The sequence below is a fragment of the Condylura cristata genome, unplaced genomic scaffold (genome assembly GCF_000260355.1).
Source record: "Condylura cristata isolate star-nosed mole 26May11 unplaced genomic scaffold, ConCri1.0 scaffold00017, whole genome shotgun sequence".
Lineage (NCBI taxonomy): Eukaryota > Metazoa > Chordata > Mammalia > Eulipotyphla > Talpidae > Condylura > Condylura cristata.
Window position 1 is genome coordinate 7,163,256 of NW_004567118.1, and position 23,019 is coordinate 7,186,274.

Sequence of the window (23,019 nt, forward strand, 5' to 3'; positions counted from 1 at the left end):
CCGCGGTCACCCGCTCGACAGCACGCGAGGCGCACGTCTTCTTAAAGCCCCGCCCCGGCGGCGTTCACGACCGCCCCAAACCCTCCCTCTGGCCCAGACCTGACGCCTGACACTACTTAGCTGTCCCCCGCGCTTTCCCGAGACCAGACACCCAGGGCTGGCAGTCTCGGGGTGATTCCTCACCCTGCCCACCCCCCATACTCCCTTACTCAACAAAACCCTCTGCACGTCCTGGGCTCACGGCCTCACCCCTCCGCCACGAGGCGGACGCAAAACACGCACCCTGCTCGCCCAAACTGCGAACAGGAGTGCAGAGGAGGGTTACTGGGGGGAGAGCAGAGGCGCCCCAACAAGGGCAGGTGCCGCCTCCCCGCTTTCTCACCTGCTTCCACTCTGACCTCCACATGAATTTCTCAGCTCCAGAAACTGCGCGTGCGCCGGGCAGCTCCTCCTCTTCCCCGCCCACCACCCAACACCCGCTCCTTCTATTGGTGGAGGAGAGAGCTGTGTATTCTGGGAAGGGTGGCCGGTTTACCTGTCCTGGCTCCTAATCCCTTGGTCAGTGAACTACAACTCCCAAAACCACATGCGGCGTCCGGCTCTAGCTGAAAGGCCTTTTCTCATTGGTCGGAGACGCCGAGAAGGTTGCCTCAAGGCCTTTTGGGGGCTGTAGTTCTTTGGGGCTAAATGCACGTGCATTTACCCTGAGCCAAAGCAGCCGCTGTCAGACTGTGGGCCCTAAGCCCTTGTGAAGGTAGCGGCTCAAGCTAACGGCTAGTGGCAGGGATGCATAGGGGAAATTACGGATGATGGAAGACAGCGAGAGAAATGTATGGTGAAATAACTGGTGAACTGAGAGACCCCGAGGGAAGGCGAGGGGTGTTTTTCCTCCAAAGCCTTGTCTGGAAGTGCCCTTCCAGAGTAATGGGCCATAAGAGATAACCTTAGGAACCATCTGTACGAGATGGTGCAGCGGACTTAGGAGATCTGGAGACATAGCAGACAGACTTGGCTTTGTTTCTGGGCTCCCTGGATACAATTACATAGAAAAGTTGCTAGAATAGTGTGTCATTTACTCAGATTCACCAGTTGCTAACAGTTGCTCCATTTGCTTTGTCATTTGTCCCTCCCTCCTTTCTCCCCACCCTTTCTTTCTGTGTATTTTCTAAGACTAAGGACCCACTCCTGTATGACTAAATTTAATCTACCCCCTGTGTTCCAGTTTTGTTCATTGTCCCAGTAATGAACTTGATAGCACTCCCCACCTACTCCCAACCCCCACACCCATGCAGGATTCAGGCTAAGATTAGGCACCCCCGCGTTTATTTCTCTTTGTTTCTGTAGCCTCCTATAATCTGAAAATAGTTCTCAGCCTTTCTTGTCTCTTATTACATTAAAGCAGGAAATAGAATGTTTCTCTTTTGGGGTTTGTCTTATGTTTCCTCAGGGTTAGGCTCAGGCTTGCATTCTTAGCTAGAATAGTATCTAAGTGCTATCTGGCCACTTACTTTTGATGATATCTGACCCATTTCTGGATTCCAGTAGGATTAGATTTTTTTCTTTAGCTCCTTCCCCCTGAATTCTCATCTCTCCTCCTCTCCTGGCACAATCAAATGACCAGGTACATCCATGGCAGCCATCTACAATCCCAGTTTTTTCTTCTGATTACTGGAAGGGAGCTTTATGAAAGCTAAAAGTTTCAGTTTGCTGTCTTCAGTTTTCTTTTCTTAGAATATACAACAGTGGTTCACAGCAGACACTCAATAAATATTTGTTGAATAAGTGAAAATAAAGGGTGCTGAAGCGGCTGGCTAGGGCAGTCTGAGCCAGGCACATGGGACAGCTGCTTCAGAACCCTGCAAGAATAGCTGTAGTGCTGTCTGCTTCTAGTCTATAATTTCACTAGCAGGAGTGCTGGAAATGTTAAAGTAAATATTGGTCTATGGTTTTATAATTTTCAAGTTCGGGTAGACAGCCCCACTTTGAGTATCATTACAACCCACTATCTCTGTTTAGAGAGAAGGAAGTTGAGGTTCAGAGGTGAAATGGTCACTTACCAAGTGACCGCAGAGCTGGACTGGACTAGGACACAGGGCTTCTTGGTCTCAGCCCCGAATTATTTCCACTTCTCTACATTGTGTCCTGGGAAGCATATGTGACATGAAATGAAAGAGCTCAGAGGGAACACTGAGGAAGGTGTTTGGGAATCATTCATGGGGATGAGGCAAAAATTAGGAACAGAACAGCCGTGGTGCCTCAGCTTTAGGGTGGGGCCCCACTTATTACATAGATCATTTCCCCTTCATTCCCTCTTCCTACCAAGTGTGCAGGTTAAGGATAAGAACAATTGTATCTTGGACATTGACAGCTTCATTGATAGCAATCTTATTTAACTCTTTTCATATCACCATTTGGAAGTGAAGAAATGGCTATTCTGAGAAGCCAAGTAACTTACAAAGAGCGTTGCAGCTGATAGGTGGTAGAATATGTCTGATTCCATAGTCTGAACCTTTCCAAGCTGTGGTAACTGGGTTGACTCTACTTCCTAGATCAGTGCCAACATGGGGGAGGGGTAATATTCAAGAGAATATTTAGATAAGAATATCTCTTTTTCCTCATTCATTGAGTATGCATGTATTAGAAGTCCATTGTGGTAGACATGGGGGGTTCAGTGACAAAGAGGGTGGAGAAGACCCTGTCCTAGTGGCATTTACATTCTACGGTGTGGAGGTGACAAGCATACAAAAAAAAAATAAATGATATGAGATAGTGACTAGTTTCTTGAAGAGAGCAGACATAAAGATATGTGAATCAGTGAAGAAGGTTTTGATGGCAACTAATAGGAAAGTGAGCTAACCTGAATTAATAAGAAAATACAGCCCAGGCATGCCTCAGAGAGATTATGGGCTCAATTCCAGACCATTGCAGTAAAGAAAATATTGCATGAAGCAAGTCATGAGACCTTGGCTTCCCAGTGTATATAAAAGTTGTTTATACTACATAAACAACTAAAGGTGCAGTAGCATGTGTCTTAAAAAAAACAAGCAATGTAATAATTAATAACTACTTCACTGCTAAAAAATGAAAGACAAATTGACCACCTGCTGTTGGAAAAATGGCACCCACAGACTTGCTTGATGCAGTGCTGTCACAGGCCTTCAATTTGTAAAAAGCCAGGTATCTGCAAAATGCAACAAAGTGAAGCCACAATGAAATGGTGCCCATCTTTGTAGCACATAACTAGTCCCAGGGTGGGCAGTTCTGGGACTGGTGAATGTAGGGGTTCCTCTACTAAATCCATCCATGATGTCATCTTCCCCTGAGGGTCACAAGACGACTTCAAGGGCCAAGCTTCATGTTTCTATACAACAATAACTGCAGACCACTAGGCAGGAAAAGAGCATGTCACATTTTGGGTCCTTTTTGTAAGAATAAAGGAAAGTTTCTTAGAAGTACCCACCATACATACCCTTATATATTATTGGGCAGAACTGTATCACCTACCCATTTCTAAACTGGTGCATGGAATGACCTTGAATAGTCAACCTCTGAGATTGGAGAAGAAAAGCCTGGCTTCTCTTAAAGTACATGGTCACTTGCCACCTTAACAAACCCAAAATGGGGTTCTTTCTAGCAATGAACAAGATAGAAAGGAAAATGAAGTTGGAATTGCAACCAATAGTGTCTGCCACCAGGGGTCTATTTGGGACCAGCTGGTCAAGGAGACCTGTATGAGATGACACGAAGGTAAGAGCTTAAGAAGTGAGAGCAGGGAGAGGCTGGGTGGGAAGAGAGGATAGTCTTCAGGCATCAGGAAGAGCGAATGCAAAGAAAAAAACAAAGCACAGTAGATAGACCTGGATGGTCAAGAACAGGGAGTTCTTTCATGATTTGGACTGGTACGTACATAGTCATCAAAAAGAAGAGTAGCCTAGGGTACCCAGCTGCACTGTGGAGTGAGAACTTATGCCTGCTGCTGCAGCAATAGTAGAGTCTGCAGCTGTACCCTTAGGGGAGTGAGACAAAGCCTTGGACCTCACTTGCAGGCCAGGAGAAACTGTCTTCTGACGTCATTCCTGGGCGAGTGGGAAGCGAGTGGGAAGCAAGTGGGAAATGGCCTTGGAGCAGCCCCTCACAAAGGCCTCCGTGTGCTCCAGGGTAGTCACAAGACTTCTGCCAAGACTCAGAATCCGCGGAGGTTCTAGCCTGGCCTGTGTAGACTACGTGGGAACGCTGAGGTTGCCAGGGCGCTGTGAGGAGCCTTTCCCTCCTGTGCAGGGACCTTGACGCAGGCCAGAGCTCAGTGCACAGAAGGTTCCAAATGAAGATGAATGTGGCAGAAGTATGATGAGTGAATGGGAGAGTCACACAATATTACAATGGTGGAATAAACAAATGCCAGATCTTGTAGGCTTTGCTAAAAGTAATTATTTCAAGTGTAACAAGAAGTCCCTGAAAATTTCTAAGCAGAAGAATGGATAATTTCTCTATGGGGAATACAAAGAGCTTGAGAAAAAAGCCTACAGGTCATGACAGCTGGAAAGTCCCCATGAAAGACCCCAGACAGATCACTCCAGTAAAATGGTTCTTAAGCTTTTTCATCTTAGGACCCATTTATATACTTAACAGTTATTAAGTACCCCAACAATGGATCATATATATTCAAAATTAAAATGAAAAAAAAACAAAAACTTCTTTTAAAAAATAGCAATAATAAACTCATTAGGTGTTAACCTGTTTTTATGAAAAGTAATCAGTTTCTCAAATAAATATGCTTAGTGAGAAGAGGGATCGTTATTTTGTAAATCTTTATTCTGTTGCATGATTCACAGGTTATGCAGTCTCTGGAAAAATGGGCTGCATAGTAAGGAGAATGAGGATCAAAAAGGTAAATAATGATTTAGGATTATCTTGAAAATAGTTGTGACTTCAAGTATCCTCTGAAAGTGTCCCTGGGACCCCCCCACCCCACACAGAGCTACCTTGGACTGTGTCTGGAAAGCTGCTACTTTAGAGTGAAACTCCCACTGAATTAGTACCCCAAGCTTGTGCACACAAAGCATCCAACCAGCTTCCAGTGCTTATACCCATTGGGAGAAGATTAAAATGCAGGTTATTATTCCAAGGAGATCGCAAATGCAGTGGACTAAAGAAGAGAGATTAATTTTCCTTTGCTCTACAGATTATTCACAGACCAGGTTCCTTCCATTGGTTTGCCATCCCCTTAAAAGATTGCCTTCATCTAGCTATGGGCCATTTTTTTTAAATATTGATGTCTTTTATTATTAACCCATACACAATTACCTGTCTTCTGGTTTGTTGAAATAATAGGTCAGAATACATCTGCCACATTAACGGCTGTCAAAGTGACTGGCCCTAAAACCTCCAGCATCATAGTCATCAGATGGGTCTCCTGGCTGATTTTACCATTGTCATCCACCTTATAATATTTCTGTGTCTTAAGCAAATAATGCAAAAGCAATGCATATAATTTTTACTCCATTATATTGGTGAAAACTTACTATATGACCTCATCTAGCCACAAAAGAGGCTGGAAAAGTATGCTTTCCCTGGACAGCCAAGGAAGAAAGGTTTTGGAGGTTATCCACTGGTCTGCAGTGCCCAATATCAAGGCTGAACATTCACACAAGTGACATAAATCTATTTGAAAAAAGTTATAACATAACAGAGAAAAATGAAACGAAAATAATGAAACAAATAAAAAACTTGGCAAAATCACATAAGGCAAGGAGAATGAAAAATCCAAACCAATCTATAATTGATATCCTCAGATAAAGAGAAAGATACTACAACCTGTGAAACTAATAGCAAGATACTATAAAGAAAAATAGGTGGAGATGAAAGACTGAATGTACTCCCCTGAAATCAAAACAAGGCAAAGATGTTCACTCTCATCACTTTTAAGCAACCTGAGAAGTCTTAGCCAGTACAACAACCTACATTAGCCAAGGCAAATAAATAGGCATATGGCTTGGAAAAGAGTCAAACTTCCTGAATTTGTTTTGTATGTAGAAAATCTTTAAGATTAGAACCAAAAAGTGGGTTTAGTAGAGATGCAGGATAGAAGGTCAATACACACAAAATCAACACCAAGTAATTGGAAACCAAAATTTTAAAAAACGCCATTTAAAATAGTATCCAAAAGTAAAATACTTAGGGTTAAGCCTGTGTGAAAAAAAAAAAAAGACAAAACATTGCAGATACCTACATAAATGAAGGGATATACTATATTCATAGATGAGAAAATTCATTATAAAAAATATCAATTCTCGGCCCTCCCTGGTGGCGCAGCGGGTTAAAGCACAGCACTGAGAACCTAAAGCCGCTTCGCATGAGTTCGATTCCCGCCTGCCCCAGAGGAGACCACATGGCGTGGCAGACCTCTCCTGACCCGCCCGCTGCTCCCCTCAGCAGTGTACTTCGTTGATCTGCCTGTTCTGTTCCCCACTCTGTCTCTGGGGAAGCCTCTCAACACTCGTACACTTCTGGCCTATACCCTAGTTCTGAATGCAAAAATAAATCTTTAAAAAAAAAAAATCAATTCTCCCACACTGATCTGTGGGATTCATTATGATTCAAAGCAATCGTAATGAAATTTCAGAAAACATTCTTGTAGAAAATGATGTGGTAAATTCTAAAGTTTATATGTGATTGCAAAGACCTAGAATTCATGAAACAATTTTGAAAAATAGTACATGGAGGAGTCTCCATTCATCCATAAAGCTGCTTTAATCCATCATATCAAGTGCGGTATTGGTTTTCAATAGAGCAGAATAGAGAATCTAGACATAAACCCACACATCTGTGGTCAACAATGAAAATGTTATTCAATAATTAATGTATAGGCTGCAAAAAAAAAAAATGACCCTGTATATCCATATAGTAAAGCAAACTTACTTGACTTTTATCTTACTCCATATACAAAAGTTAATCTCAACTGGATTATGAGCCAAAACATAAAAGCTAAAACTACAGAACATCTAGAAGAAAAGCAAGAGAAAATCTTCTTAACCATGATAAAGATTTCTTACATAGGACACATAAAGCACAAGCCATAGAAGGGGAAAAAAGGATACATTGAACTTCATTAAAATTTAAAGTCTTGCTTTTTAAAACACATTAAGGAAAAAAAATTAAGCCACAAACTGGGAGAAAATACCTATAATGTATTTTTATGACAAAGGACTTGTGTGCACACATAGTGAGGAAATCTTACAACTGAAGGGGTTATGGTCCTAATTGTTTATAGCCCTGAGTTTCAATTGTTTGGAAATTTTAATGTCTTCAGCCTTTTGGCCACAAAGTAAGTCAGAAGACAAGGGTCAAAGATAAACAAAAGCCCAAGATCAGAAGCATATCAGAGTAAGAGTAGAACTTCAGAGTCCAATCCAGCCAAAGCCACTAGAAAAGGCTTTGTTTTTAGTAGGAGTCTGGGACTGGGATTCACCGTTTTCAAGGTGCCCCATCTCTGAATAGGCCCTTCTTTCTCTGCAGCTTTGTTCCCAGCTGGTGTTGGGGCTCCTTTCACAATTGTTATTGCTACTTCTCTAAGTATAACCTCAGAGAGAAAGTTAGATAGGCTTTTTCCTTTTGTGTTCTTTTAGGGCACAGATTTAACCATTTAGCCTGTGTTACAATAGGAGAGAAAAGAGAATCAACTCAGGTTTGATATCCCACTAATAGGATTTACGAAAATAAGAACAAAGAAAACGAGGAAGACATTTATTATACAATAAATAATATAATGAAGAGCAGAACATGAGATCCAGATGAAAAGATCTGATCAAGTAGAGCACAGTGAACAGAAAAGACTAAAGGCAAAACTCACAACCATGAGCTTTCAGAATGAGGGCACAAAGAAGATTCTAAATGCTTCCAGAGAGGAAGAAGCTGGAATCTCATGGACACCCCATGAGACCCACTGGAACATAGAATACAGTGAGGCAGAGCTTACAGTACACCCAGCCAAGGGATGAGGTGAGAATGCTACAATCAAGACATTTTCAGAATATAAGTTCTCAAAAATGTTACCTCCCTACACCATTTCTCAGGAAGTTACATAAGGGTGAGCTGCAGCTCAAAAAGGAGAAATTTTTGAAAAGAAAAGATCAAGTGTTTAGGAAATAGGAGATCTGATCATGAGAGAGGCAAAGGGATCTCTGGAATGATGGTAAGATGAACTGTAAGACCAGAGAGGACCCAGAACAGGTGGGAGGAACCCACCTGGGAGGATGTAGCAAAGAAAAAATTCTTTTTTGTTCAAAAGTACTGAGAGAAGGTTTTTATTTCGTCAAAAATGTGTGTGTGTGTGGGGGGGTGGGGCCTCCCTGGTATGCCCAACTGGTTAAAGCGCAGCACTTCAAGTGAGCCACAGCCTCTTTGATGTGAGTTCGCCGCCCCGGAGGTGACCCACATGGCTTGGCAGATCTCTCCTGACCCGCCCACTGCTCCCCTCAGCATTGTCAATCTGCTTGCTCTGCTCCCCACTCTGTCTCTGGGGAATCCTCTCACCACCCCTGCACCTCTGGCCTGTACCCCAGTTCTGTGTGCATAAATAAATAGATCTTCAAAAAAAATTGTGGGAATTAATTAGTGGTAATACTAAAAAAATTTTAAAAAGAAAGAGGCAAGTTTCATTCTAGGGGAAATGAAGTTATTCAAGAAAAGAACCAGCACTATAGTACAGTGCACATGGCTCAGCCGTGCAGATAAATGTGAAGGTGCAATGATTGCACCAGCTATGAGGCAGCAATTTCGCAGGGGAGATGCAGGAGGGGCGAGGCGTATGTGCATGAGTTAAATAACTTTCCATAACAGGAAGACATTGAGTAATATTTACAGCTGAAAATCCTGTAAATATATAATTGTATCAGCCTGTGGTTTTGGCAACAAAATCAGAATGCCAAAAGAAATAGAGAAAATAAGGAAATTGCTGGCCTCTGGGGAGCAGGAATTTGGGCAAGAGAGAAGGGGCAGGGATTTCTGGAACTCCGAATCCTCTCTCTACATGCACATCTTTGATAAAAACAGCACTCAAAGGAAAAACAGAGGAAGAGGGTTTGAAGGAGAAAGTGTACCAAGAATGTTGGACAGAAGTTCTCTCCCTGAACTGCTGCGAAGAGAGACCAAGACCATGGTCACAGGGAGCAGAAGCAACACAGTCTTCTTAGGCACAAACAGCTAAGGAGAGACCGATTTCTCTCCTTTTGTATTCTTTTAATTCTTTGGATTGTAAAAAACGTGAAATGTGTTAACTATAGAAAATGGAACAAGAGAAAGACACACAAAGGCAAATAAAAATCACCCGCAACCCCAACATGCAAGAAAATCATTGTAAGAACTTTGGTCTTCCCTTTATGCTAATGTATAAATAACCGAGACGGGACATCAACTTTAGGGCCTGCTCCCCCACCGACCCCCCAGCTTCCCATGAGAATTTTCCTACCATTAATAATTCTTTGGGGAAGGAGAGAACCGTGAGGGGATGAAGGATGATGTGGGAAAGTGGGGGTCCCCTCATCTATGGGAGATACTCGATCCTTTATGTAGACCCATAGGACTTAAGTGGTGGTGAGCATGGGGTTCAGGACCACTTCTCTGAAGGGGCAGTCTGGAAAGGCTGCAGAACCTCACCTCACCCGCAGGAGCGGCGGAGAGGATGGCGTGTTGACAGCGTTTGGGGTTTGGCTGTGGGAAGAGGCAGACTCCAGTTAGGCGGTTTCTCCTTGCATGTGCAGTAAGTTCTTCACTGGGAGATTTGAGGGCAGATGAGCAAACTTAAGATATTTTGTGGGGTGTGAGGAACAAGGGCTACTGGGCAAGGGGGGCCCTTTCAGGGTTGGTGAGCATCAGCACCAGTGACTGGGCTCAGTTACATAACCCCTCCCCCACCCCTTGCTTGGCCCCTCGAGACGCTGGGATACACCACATCCAGAGTTGGGGGCTTGCCAGGTGGGTCTGATGACCAAGGAGGGGGTACGGGCCTTGGAATCCAGGCTGGGTTGGAAGAGGGAAGTCGGGGCGGGCTGTGAAGTGGTGCCTGGGCCAGGTCCCAGCAGGCTTGTGCTAGTGTGGCCACTGGAGGCCCCAGAGCTGAAGGGGGGGGGGGCCTGTGCCCTTACAGATTTTAGAGGTGTGGTTCTGCTGAGGATGAGCTTCAGGAAGGTGACCATGGCACTGATCTTAACTAGATAGGAGAAGGCAAATGGATCAGAAGCGCTTTGAAGGATGTGGGATTTTTTTTAAAAGTGTTCTTTTTTTAAAATGAAGATTTATGTATGCATACAGAACTGGGGTACAGGCCAGAGGTGCGGGGATGGTGAGAGGACTCACCAGAGACAGAGTGGGGAGTAGAACTGACCGACTGACGAAGCAAAGCACACTGCTGAGGGGAGCAGGGGTCGGGTCAGGAGAGGTCTGCTGCGCCATGTGGTCACCTCCTGGCGTGGATCAAACATGAACTTGCACTGAGGTGGCTGCTTGCAGTGCTGCGTCCTAACCGTTGTGCCACCAGGGAGGGCCCTGGATGTGGGAAGAGGAGGAAAAAGAGATGGGGAGCAAGGACTCTTGCCCCCTTCCCTAAGGCACTGAGGGAGTGGGAGAAGAAAGTCTTCCACTGAAAAGGCGGCGGGAGGCGCTGTCCCTTGGGAAGGCGCTGTCCCTTGGGAAGGCTCTCAGGGCAGAGGTGCAGACAGACCGAGTTGGCCCCAAGGACTGGCAGCCCCTTTGGGTGGAGGGGCGTGAGGGCGTGGGGGACAGGCGATTCTCCTCTGTCCTGCCAGTTCCTTCCCTCCGCACCCAAGCAATCCGATCCTGCTAATGGGGTACCCAGACGATCTCCTGCTGTTTCTCTTCCTCTCACCTTTTTTCTTTTCTGCAGCAAAATCTGGAAGTGCCCAGCTTCGCCTTCCCCAGGGAAGGGCACTGCCTTCCCCCTAGATCAATTCTGCTTCAGCTGATTTGTCTCCCTCACCCCAAGCCCCTGGAGGCCAGGAGCACTGTGATTTATCTTCCAGTCCCCTGGGCTAGACCACGCTGCACCGAAGGCAGGTCCCCCCAGGCCTGTGCCTGAGTAAATGGAATCCATTCAGGAGCAGGACTGTCGGAAAAGCTCGCAGCCCGCGGGAGCTTCCTTCCTGCGCCTGCGGCGGCACAAGCTGGACCATTTACACGGTCGTGCCGGTGGGGCCCTGGTACTCAGCCAGGGAGGGACTAGTATTTAATCCTCCTGACACCTCTCCTGAAAACTCCTCCTATTCCCTATAGTCATTTAACAAGCAGTTCTCAAGTGCCCACTGTGTACTGGAGGCTGAGTTAGAGTCTGGGAATCCCCAGTGCTGGTCATTCTGGGCTGAACCCCAAAGCCCCTGATCAGCCTCTGTTCTGCCTTGAGCCCAGATCTGCCCTTGGCCTCCACTCAGCTCACTGGCCAGCTACTTACCAGTGGGCTGGAGGGAGAGAGGGGCGGGCAGGAGGAGTGGGAGAGAGTGAATGTGGAGTGTCTTTTCTTTGCACCCCATGGCTGCTTTGTAACGTTTCTGGTGGTGATTTGACTGTGGCCTCCATGGGTCCAGTCCCCCTTAGGGTTCTGGTTCTCAAGAAACTTTAGTAACACCAGCCCCAAACCACTCTTTCCACCCCAGCCACCCAACCCAGTGTGTGGGGAGACACTGTCCTGAGCATGCCAGGGCCCCAAGTCTGCGTTAAGGCCACAGACACCTCCTTGGCAGTGTCCTGGATAGTTATGTGCCACGGCCACACCTTTCCAGGGAAGGGGACAGTCCTGCCCCAGTCCTCTGCCAATGCCCAGACAGAAACAAAGAGTACATGTGGCACAGGGTGCAGGACTTGCTAGAAGGGAGGAGGGAGGTAGCTGGAGCTCGTTCGTTGCACGAGCCCGGCCCATAAACCCATCGTCTCCAGGTTGCCAGGCTGAAGTGATGAGCAAACTGGTCTCTGAAAGGTCACAGATCTTGCAAAGAGATGGTAGGGAAAAGACCCTGACTTGGGAATCAGGGCACCTGGGTTAGGTCCCAGCTTGGCCGCTCGCTCTTGCCAGTTCTGTGACCTTGAGGGACACATGTCCATGTCTGTGGGATGGGGAGGGGCTGATGCCCTCTCCTGTCCGGGGGTGGCCCACAAAAGCCCCTCGAGTGTGCAGAGTTGCTCTGACCCTCACACCTACCCCATCCCCAGGCTGTGTTATGCCCCCCCACACAGACTCTTGCCGTCTTGCTCCCCCAAAAATGCAGTCACTGCCAGGAGTGATGAAAACATTTCACCCTAATTGCAGGCCACACACATTGTCCTCTTCACATGAGAGAGGAAAAGTCAGGACAAGTGACCTGCGTCCCTTGCCCCAAGATTGTTTAATAAGCAAAAATCTCCAGTTTCTAAAAGACCACGTGGAAGATAAATCACTGCGATCCTGGCCTCCAGGGGTTTAGGGGTGAGGGGAAGTGCTGAGGCTCAGACTCCTCTCGGTCCTCCCGGCAGGAGTGGAGGGGCAGGGAGGGGGTTGGGGGAGGTTGGGCCCAGAGCGCTGGGGGCTGGGGCTAGGGGAGACCCTGCAGGAAGCTGCTTGTGGTTCTGGAAGGTGCTTCCTGGCTTGGAGGGAGCAGAGCAATCTCTGTGTTTGCTTGTTTTTTAAGGGATAGCTTTATGATGAGCTGAAATTGAGCAGTTCAGTGACTGACTGAGGCTGTCTGGGGAGTGTGGATGGGGTGAGTAAGGCAGGGCTTCCAAGCTGCAGACCTTTATGGAGCTAAGCACCATAGCGTGCTTGCACATAGTGTGTAAGAGGCACTGTATCCTACCCAGAGAAGCAAAGGGGAAGTGAGCATGGCAGCCGGCAAGGAGGAAAAGCATCTGGCATTTGGACTGCCTCACGCCTTCCTCACAAGTCATGTGAAGACGGCGGCCACGGCTCAGGAGCCTGGCCTGGAGAGGACAGCATCTTACTGGGATGAGGCCTGGACTCTGGAGAGAGTGAATGTCTCCTACAGGACAGGTGGAGTGTCTTTCCGGGCCTGATGACTGGGACTGGGCCCCTTTTGGAGATTGGTCATGTCCTCCGCCCGGGCACTTGGATGGACCTGGGGCCAAGCGCAATGCTCCCCGTGACCGCTAGGCGGAGCCAGTGTCCTCGCGTGGACTGAGGGTGGCACTCTAGGGACAGGGAGCGGCCAGTGGCGGGAAGAAGAGGGGTGGTCTCCAGGTGTCCCCAAACACCTCCCCTTGGGCGCTGGGCACTATCTCCTCTGTCACACATGTGGTGGTGGTGGGGTGTGCGGTTCTGGGTTCTGTGGAATAAATAAACTGTGCATAAATCAAAAGCAAGTAATTTTTCCTGTCCCAACCCAGAATGGGAGCAACTTAGAGGGGCTGTTTTGCCTAAGCCATTCAACCCCTCTGCGCCTCAGTTTGTCCATCTTTAAGCTGTGAGGATTTGGTCAGTCAAATAATTTCTGAGACCTCCATGACAGTCAAAGCAAGGATTTCACTCTGGCAGGGATCCTGCCCAGGCTCCTGGACGTTCACCCTCCCTGAAGGTGCACACCAGCCCTTCCCACTGGGGCGTGGCCTGCCTCCACATCCCCCTTCTTAGCCCCGGATGCAGAGACCTCCCGCTGGAGAACTGCAGCATCTCTGGTCTGGGCACCTCTGGCTCATGCCCTCTGGCTCTTCCGGCCCTTTCTCTGCATTGCATTTCACTCCCAAGCACAGATCAGGCTTCCAGCTCTCAGCCAGACCTCTCCACCTGCTGGCTCGTCTGGCACCTGCACCTTCATAAGCTCAGGCGGATCTTCCACCCCCACTCCAGGTGGCTCTTCCTGTCCACCTCAGGTTGCTCCCAGCTCCTCCCCAGCATGAGCCCAAAGTCTGGGCCTTGAATCAACCTCTCTGTCCATGTGCTTCCCCATCTCCGCACCCCCGTGGCTTACTTTGCATGGCTCGTGTCTCCTGCTCTCCCTGCTCCCGCCCTCCTTCAGGCCTGCAATATATCCGGAACCAGTTGGTCTCCCTGACTCCAGTCTGTCCTCTCTGTAATCTATCATCTATCTATGCTGCTGCCAGAAAGCTCTTTCTAAAACACAAATCTGATTATGCACATCTCTGCTTTAAAAATCTTGGCTGTTGCCTTGTGGCCTAGAGATAAATCCAAAGTCCTAATGAGACTTCCAAGTCCATTCATGGTCCGACCTTGCGTCCCGGGCTCAGCTCAGTTCCTAGCATGCCCTGTGCTCAGCTGTCCCAGCCCATGTCCCTTCAGCGTCCTTACCTTGGCAGACATCACCAGCTCAGCCAAGATTTCCAGCCTTGGTTTTTGCTTGGTGGGACTTGAAGGAACTGGCGCTCCTTCTGGAAAGCTGAGCTTAAGGCAGTGAGGCCTCTCCCAGGTAGCCCAGGCAGGGTCCCCTCACGCTATCTGTTATCGTTACTATCTGTCAAGAGACACTGGACAGAAATCCCCTGCTTAGCTCCGTCTCTCCATATCTAATCAATGCTGGATGTGTGACAGGGATTCAATACATGAGTCTGAATGAGTGAATAAATATATGAATGGCCTGGGAAAGGCACACTGGGTTGAAATCTTCCCCATTTGTCTGCTGGAGAAAGGAGAGGCGAGGGTGGTAGGGAAGGAGCTGGGGGAGGTCTGATGAGACAATCTTGTGGACCTGAAGCAAGGAGTTTGGGTTTTCCTTATTACTGGATCTCATGTGCACAAATTTCATCAATTAGCTCATACTGCTCAGAAAGTGACATGGCAGCACTCCTCGCTGCTGTCATCATCATCTGACTAATTCCTGAGTGTCCCCCTCACACAGTGAGAACCCCCAAACACTGCTCTCATGTGACTCTCCCCCCTCGCTTTCCCTGGCAAAAGATTTTGAATTTCATCCTCAAAGCAATGAGGAGTCTTCTGAGGCTTTTAAGCAAGGAAGTGAGAGGATCTGATTTGATCTTACAAAGATGGCTCTGTCTGTTCCATGGAGAATGTACTGGAGGGGACAAGAGAGCTGGAGCTCAGGCTGCTGAAGGGAAATGGACGGACAGATGGACAGTCGGAGCAGAGCTAGGTGGAGGGGTGGCCGTGGAGGCGGAGGGAGGCGAGGGAGAGCAGACCAGACTGGTTATAAGAGGCTTAAGAGAAAACAAGACCTCACAGTAAAGATGCAGAATTTCTACGCAGGATCTGCGGGGCTGACATTTGATCGGAAGGAGGGCTGGGAAGTTTGTCTAGAAGCTGCAGGTCCATAAGCGCAGCATTCTTATTTAGACCTTTATTTGGGGCAGGTGAAGGAAGCTTAGAGAGACTATGGAGGGGGGTTTGCCCCCCAAGTCACTTCTTAACGTGACCACCACCGGCCACGGAGCCTCAGGCCGGGAGGCTCTGGCTGGAAGCCTGTGAGGGGACTCATGCCCTTCTCCACTCTCGGTCTCTGCCAGGCTGTTTTACTTTCTTGACACTTATCTAGCCTGGCGCAGTGCTCTGAACAGGTTGTGGCTCCCTTTTGAGGCTCTGGTGCACTTTCTAGGCTCCTGTCCACTCCAGGGACGCCAGCAGGGTTGGATGGAGAGGGAAGAACTAAGACCTGAGCAGAGGTCCAGCACTTTGTGGGAGACCCACATCTCAGAGAGGGAGAAAAATGAAGGCCATTGACTTCAAGCTAGACATCTCCGCTCCAGAAGGTGGTAACTGCCCCCTACCCTTACTCTGGCCCTCCCCCTGCTCAGCCAGCTGCTGGCAGGGAAGTTGGGAAGGAAGGAGCTGGGTGATTAAGAACTCCGGTTGTCAGGGCTGGGGCCAGGGGGCACGCCCCCCGGGTGACATTTTCTCGCATTGTGTCTTCAGAACAAAAGCCAGTCTTATTTGAGGAGCTGGAGTGGGGCGGGGGCAGGGGCCTTGGCGGCCAGTGGAATCGTGGCTCCAGGGAAAAGCGATTACTCATCAAAGGCCAGGGCAGCCCACGTCTTTGTGTGCCCTCGCAGTCTGCCCGTGCCTGGCCGCTGGCCCCCAGCCCTAACTCCCTGCTCAGATCCCCACTAGGAGTAGGGTTGGGTTGGGGGAGGTGCTGGGGAGTATGTGTGGGCAAAGAACTGCCACAGGCCTGGTGGGGGAGGGGGTGACCAAGGCAGGCTTCCTGGAGGAGGGGAGACTCAAAGAGGAGAATGGTTGAGAGCTAGAGGAGAAAAAATGGAGTGGGTCCCTAGAGTCAGGGGGGTGAATGCAGGGGAGTAAGAGAGGGCAGAACCTCTAAGGTGTCAATTCAGGCCCGGATGGAGAGTCCTGGAGGGGCTGGAGGAGGGGGCCTGCTTCCTGCTATGATGGCTATTTTGGGGCCTGAATCAAATCAAATCCGCTGCAACCCCCAGAGCCCCCAGCAGCTGCGCAGAACAGCTGTCCTGCTGGAACTTGCTTCCTGCCCCCCACTGATCTCCCTGGGCCGCCTGGGGGTGTGGGATGCAGGGAAGGGGGAGAAGGATGTGAGGCGGCTTTGGGGTTGGAATAGGAAACCTAGACTGAAATCTGCACATTCTTCCTCCTGTGCTGTGCTACCTTAGGGCTAAGACTGGCCTCTCTGTGCTCAGAGAGCTTCTGATGGTGGGAAGGAAATCACCCAGAAGTTCTTCCTGACACCCTCACCCCCAGTTGTCTCCCCAAGCCTAGAGTATGGGTGCCCTACCCAGCTCCACCATCCCTCCTCCAGGAAGCCCTCAGTCTTATCGTGATGGGAGAGATCCTTTCTCCATTTGCCTCCTCCTGCCTCAAAAGAGATCACTTGCCGTCATCATCTTGGGTTGACTGAGTCTCTGTTTTAGGTGTGTGTGTGAGTGTGTATGCCCACTTGGGTGTGTATGCCCATGTGAATGTGTATGCCCGCATAGTTTGTATGCCCACATAGTGTGTATGCCCACATAGTGTGTATGCCCACATAGTGTGTATGCCTGCATGCACACAAACTCCCCCTATCAGACTAACATTTCCTTTAATGAGTATGGGGTGGGAGCAGGATCTGAGAATTAGAGGGGACTTAGCAAGGAGGGGAGCATTTGATCAGCTCTCCCCAGCGCCCCCTGCTGCAGTCACCTCTTTGCCCACACACATTCCCTGAGGGCAGAGGTGTCTCTCATCAAACCTAGATTTGATCCTTCCTCTAGATGATGCCCAGCCCTCCACTCCGTGCTGACCCTCAAGGCCCTTGCATGTTGGCACCCTGGGAGCCAAGTCAGCCCAGGGCAGGTGCCTTTGATACTGGCATGTATGTCCAGGCAAGGGCTGGTCAGGGCACTTGGGGTGGGGGAGCACGACCCCTCCCTCCCCCAGGGTGCCTTCCTGGGACAGCAGGAAGGAGGGCCCCTCTTTCTCTTTGGTCTACCCTGGCTCAAGGCCAGTCAGTGTCCACAAGTATGACCGAGGCTGGGATGTGCCCTAGGGCAGTCCTATTCCCTCAGGTCACAAGTCTATGACAGGGTCCCACCAGCCCATCTCATGCAGAAAGAGCCCATTGTCCAGGGGGCATAGCTGAGGGGTGAGTTCAGAGCTCAGAGATGTCGACCACTAGACTCTGACCACAGCAGGAGTGTGTTTGGGGAAACCCCGGCTGCTTGTTGGGGAAAGGGCTGGTGCACATGACTGTGGCCATCATGGTGCAAGCCCACTCACTCCCTGTGCTTGCCAGCTGACACACATGCGCGCCTGCACACACACACACACACACACACACACACACACACACACGGGCACCTGCCCTCAGAACAGCCCATTGGAAGACATGAGGGACAGCCCCACCTCTCTGTCCACATTCCTGCCCTCAGAGGCTTCATTCTTTCCTTCCCAGAGCTAGCCAGGCAGCATCTCCCCACCTCGGGGTGGGGGGAGGGGCAGGAGGAGGTACATAGCGACACCAAGGGGAAGCAGGATTTGGCACCTGTCCCTGGTGTGAGAGCCTGGCGCTTGGATCCCCTGGTCTCTTGTGTGGTGTGCTCGCCGGGGACTGCCACAAGCTAGATGCACAAAACCAGCCCTTTGGCCAACGCTCTGGTCCTAGCTTATTTGCAGGTCTGAGCCTTCACCTTCCTCCAGAGCCCTTCCCTAATGGTATCCCTCCTCCTCTTATGGAACCCCCTTCTCTCCCTGAATTGTCTTTCCTCCCTGAGTCCCTCCCTTCTCCCTCTTCCAACTCTGGAAGAGCAGCAACCTTTCCTTCTAATCTCTGCAGGCCCCAGGGGGTCTGATCTGCAACAAAGACCCCCACAGAGGGTGGTGAGACAGGTGGCGATGGTCTGCTGGTACCCAGACGCCCCATCCACAGACTCATGTGCCCGCTGTGCAGCCGTCTCCACCTTGGAGACACATCTGGGCTGGTGCTGGGGCAGCCGTGTCAGCAGGCTGACCTAGCTCAGCAGGGCCTGCCAGGCTCCAAGCTAGCCAGGGACCGGAGCAGAGTGCAGAGCCAGGGAGGAGTCCGGGGACAGAGCTCTGGAATGAACTTGACGTGGGCCCTGAGGTGGCTCCGTGAAGGGGGGTCTACCATCCAGCCTCCTTGCAGGATCATCCACACAGATCATGATTGCCGCCTCCCCTCCCAAAGCTCTTCTTAGAGCAACGCTGTTTCCCACGCCCACCCTCTCCCACCCAGACAACTCACCCCAGCGTGGCCTGGCTAGGTCATTAGGGTGGACTGAATCTGTGCCATCTCAGTCCTTCCTGTGGTGATGGAGGCTCCCTGCTTGGTGAGGCAGGGACTGCAGATTATGGGGTTCAGGGAGGGGGGAGAGAGAGAAAGAAAATGAGAAAATGAGCAGAGGGAAGACAGGAAGTGGGCAGGGCAAGGGAGACAGAGGAGGCAGAGTGAAGGATGCTGAGCTTCGAGATGGGGAAGGAAGCTGCTCCCCCTCCTTCAGCCTCAGCGCACCCCCTGGTAGTCCACACAGAAGCTCAGACCCCGCTCGGCTCACCTGGCCAGTGTAAAGCACCTATCACCCACCACCCGACACCACCTAGAAATGGCATGTGAACCCCTGGGAGTAAAAAAGAGGCAAAATTGGCCCAAGTTCCCCTGGGAGGCTTGGCCCCCTGTTGCTGGAAGACCTGTCCCCCAAAAGGACGGCACTAACCACTAGGAAGCCAGGCCTTCAGCAAAAACAGACCCCTCTGGGCTTTGCCACACTGGTGACTATTTGCTGACTGTCTCTTTCATGTTGCTAATCGCCCGGCCCCATCTAATTGGTAATTAGCCTGGAGAGCCCAGCCTGTGCCGGGCTAATTGCTGTTTGTCTCACCCTCATCTCCGGCAGCGGCGCTATGCCAACCCTGCCGCCTGGCCTCTATCCGGCTGCTGGCATCCATGCCAGGCTCTGTGGAGGTTTCTGCAGCCCCACCCCGCTTCTCTGCAGGATCTCTGCCCGGGTGGGCCGCGGCTTGCCGGGGCAGCTGCGCACTGAGGCACCTTCTCCACGCCAGCCACAGGAGACGGCAGAGAGCATGCGTGGGCCCTGCTGGGAGTGCAGTCTAGGAGGGCTGCCAGGAGGAGGGGGTATCTGAGGTGGGTCTTGAAGCATGTCTAGGACGCAGCCATCAGAGGTGATTCAGACAGGCAAAAGGCAGGATGGCCTGTAAAAACTGTTTACAGGGGGAGGGTGGGGGGCGCTGTCCAAAGACTATTCAGTGACCTGGAGGTGGTTGGGCCCAGGTGACTGCAGGTCTGGCAGGTGGGTAGCGGGAGAGGAGGCTGGAAAGGCAGCAGGCCAGGCTGTGGAAGGCAGATTTCAGCTGCTGGGCCAAAGGAGCTGGTTTTCATTCTCTGGGCAGTGGGAGCCACGGAAGACTTCTGAGGCGGGAAGAGGCACTCTACTCTATTCAGGGGGTCACTCTGGGGCTAAGGGCCCCAGGTTGAGAGAGGAGACCGGGGGACGAGAAGATCACCGAGGTGGCTACTGCTCTGGTGTCGGTGTGGGAGGGAAACTAGCAAGAACTGTTTCCAAGGCTCACAGGCTCTGCTCATCAGTCAGAAGCAGGATTCCTCCATCGGGGTGTGCTTTGGATGGAACCCACCAGGCTGTCCCCTCTCTCCTGAGCCCTGTTGTGGAGGCGGGCAAGGGGCACCAACAGAGAGAGGCTCGGGGATCCTGTTTTTAGAACTAAGCCTTCAGGACAGGGGCCTTTGAGAGCCTCATAGAGAGCACCAGCTCTCCCAGGAACGGAAGGCTGGGCCTCGCCAGGGGCTGGCCCCGAGAGCCCTCTACTCGGAGTTTGTTTCGTGTGCAGATAACTCTTGGAGAAAGCCACTGGGATTATTTTCATCTTCCATATGACAAAATGGAGGTGAGGAGAGATTAAGTCACTTACCTAAAGCCACGTAGCTAACAGATGACGGATAAAAATGGCTGGATAAAACGCAGTCTGACTTCTCACACACAGCTAGAGTTCTTCTCACCCCGGGGGCCTCCCGGGTGGCCTACGGGTTAAGTCTCAGCACTGTCACTGCTACGGGCCGAGCTGGATTGCCGGCCAAGGAGCTGACCCAAACATGGAGCAGCAAACTTCTTCGTGTCTCACTTCCCCACCCCCTCAGCAGGGTATTTCAGTCAATCTGCCTGCTCTGCTCCCCACTCTGTCTCTGGTGAAGCCTCTCACCTACCGCACCTCTGGCCTATACCCCAGTTCTTCTATGCAAAAGTAAAAAAAATAAAAAGTTCTTACCATTCTGTGACAACTATTCAAGACTAGGGTTTGTTTTATTGTTTAAAATTTATTTATGCATAAAAGAGCTGGGGTGAAGAACAGAGATGTGGGGGGTGAGAGGATTCACCAGAGGCAGAGCGGGGAGCAGAAGAGCAGATCTACTGAAACACACTGCTGAGGGGAGCAGTGGGCAGGACAGGAGAAGTCTGCTGCGCCATGTGGTCAGCTCCCTGGCTGGGGGTTGAACTGGTGCTGCAGTGGCTGCCATTAGCTTCCTAGTGCTGCATCTTAACCCCTTGCACCATCAGGGAGGCCCCTTATTGGTTTATTTAAATTAAAATAATATCAACTGGCTTGTCCCTTCTATCAGAAATCCTCTTCTTTTTAATGCTGTCCAACTCAGAGTTAAGCCCAGGGCAAAACCTGCCTCCTCCAGGAAGCTGCTGCAGGCTTTACAAGGCCTCTCTGGATGCTGGAGACAACCTGTGGCTGTACTTGAACTTCGTGGCAGCACTTCTTCCTCTTGTCTGAGAGCCCCGTTCGTTCTGCTCTGTCTGGGAGCCCCAGCGTGTCTGCATTGCCTGGACTGCTCAGGATAGGTCTTTTCCTCCCCACCGACTGGTGAGCATCCTGGATCCCTGGTCATCTTGGGCCACCCCCACTGCCACCCTGGCCTGGCACTGCACCTGGGCAAGCACCTGCCCCATGGCTTGTGCTAAATGTGCCCACTTGCCCGAATGGAGGAAGCTCCTGGCTCACCTCCCTGGACTCAAGTGGGTACCAGCTGTCCTCCACGCTCACGTTCACTCCTTCCAACAGGAAGCTTTGCCTTTGGGAGAGCCAGAGGCCTGAGCTGCTAACCCAGGGCAGGAGTTTCCCAAAGCACTGGGGGACTCCTAGGCAGACTGCTTTGCAGAGGGCCATACTTGGTTCAATGAATGAGTCCTGGACCTTTATCAAAACCATCAGCGACATCTTGTGCTTTCCTGTCAGGCCCCTTATTTTAACCAGCAGTGCTGGCCTCACGCCCCAGGGAAAAAAACACACAGGGAGGGTCTTCCATGGAACTAGTGGAGCTTCAGTCAAGGAGACTGTGGACAGATGAGTCCCTTGTCCCCTGTCCCTATGTGGGTCCCAGACTAAATCAGTCTGGAGGCCCCACTGAGGGCAGGAGAGCCCCTGGGGTCCTAGATCCCGGGCAGGACCCTGGGAGAAGACTGAAGACAGTGTTTCCAGCGAGGATCAGGAGATCTGTGGGGTCCTCGAGGGGCCTTAGGGGGTGTTGAGGACATTACTACCTTAGTGTTCCCCAGAAGTATCTTCTGGCCCTCGGTCACACAGTCACTGCAGATAGGTGCTTTGCAAGGCTCCTGCCTGCCACGCTGGTTCTGCCCCGTAACCATAGCCAGTGTGACTGGGGACGGTTCTCTAGCATCGCTGTGCCTTGCTTCCTTGCTGGCAGTGGAGGGATGATGGTGACAATCGTGGCTATATTAAGGGGGACTGTGACGGTTTTGAAGCCCACAGCAGGATAGCTGCCCTTATATTATTTTAACATCTGCTTGTGTTTTCTTTTTAATCCTCGCTAGCCTCTCTGCCTTAGAGAATAGCTTGGAGCAAGGACACACACGCATGGGGTGTCCCATAACCGTCTCACTTCCTATGAACCTTCTTTCCAGCCAGTCAGGGCTCCAAGCAGAGAGGCCCAGAAGAACCAGGTGTCCCATGGCCTGGTCCTTCCGGGAGAACCCTCGGCCTTCCCACCTCTGGGAACATTAAGCCTTTGAGACATGTCCCCAGCCTGTCCCCGAAGCCCCCGTCTGACAATGGGGGTTTCAAAGGGGAAGGACAGGACACAGGGTGGCAGGACACAGCCCCCTCTGTGAGCCAGAGCTGACCACAAAGCTGGGGGGCCTCAGAGGATGCATCCCTCATGGGGCAGCCAAGTGTGGGGGAGGGGCCGGCTCAGCCAAGGAGCCCTTGTCTCTGAGGACTTGGACAAAGGTCCCCTCTTCCTGCTGGGTCCTCTTAGCAGCCCCCCCCCCCCGCAACCCCTCCAGAACAGCACTATCTCAGGGCCTCAGAGGAAGCATGAGATTGGGATGTGGTAAGGGTCACCTCCAGGTTCAGACATAGCACCCAAAATTCTCTGGGGTAAGATGGAGAGTGGAGCAGGCAGTGGTCTAGTGGTCTCCTTCCATGCACCCTTGGGCCTCAGTCCTCTGGACCAACTCTTAGATGACATCCCCATTCTGGAAATGACTCTCCCGCTCCAACTCTGGCCTCCCTTTCAGGTGGAGGGGATCACA

General features: G+C 50.6%; 1 protein-coding gene across 3 annotated transcripts in view; it reads right to left on the bottom strand.

Annotated features, from left to right (window-relative positions):
* Nucleotides 1-23,019, bottom strand: part of PHB (prohibitin) — a 37,591-nt gene that overhangs the window by 9,871 nt on the left and 4,701 nt on the right. The window contains exon 3 of one of the 3 annotated variants that reach the window (XM_012726572.1): nucleotides 18,675-18,771. The gene's annotated coding sequence lies outside the window, so the exon portion shown is untranslated. Of the gene's footprint in view, nucleotides 1-382; nucleotides 462-18,674; nucleotides 18,788-23,019 lie in introns of those variants that run through there. The other 2 variants (XM_012726573.1, XM_004684315.2) reach the window with 2 other exon arrangements.